The sequence below is a fragment of the Tachysurus vachellii genome, chromosome 20 (assembly GCF_030014155.1).
Source record: "Tachysurus vachellii isolate PV-2020 chromosome 20, HZAU_Pvac_v1, whole genome shotgun sequence".
NCBI classification, from domain to species: Eukaryota; Metazoa; Chordata; class Actinopteri; order Siluriformes; family Bagridae; genus Tachysurus; species Tachysurus vachellii.
In genome coordinates, this window is record NC_083479.1 from 7,677,306 (window position 1) to 7,677,548 (window position 243).

A 243-nucleotide genomic window follows, 5' to 3' on the forward strand; every position below is an offset into this window, starting at 1 on the left:
AATTCAGGACTTGAAGCACACTTGCTCTTTTTTCAGCAGGACACAACGGTTGAATCCCAAATACCTCCTACTGGACATGTAGTGAACTATACGATGACCCCTAGAAGCTGTTATGTCGTGCCCTATGTAGTGCACTTAAACAGGTATCCAGAGGTTGTTTGCACTTCAGCCTACATTCAGAAAGGGACCTCGTCTCCGCCTACTACACTCACCGGAAGTTTGGATTTTGTTGTTACACTGGAA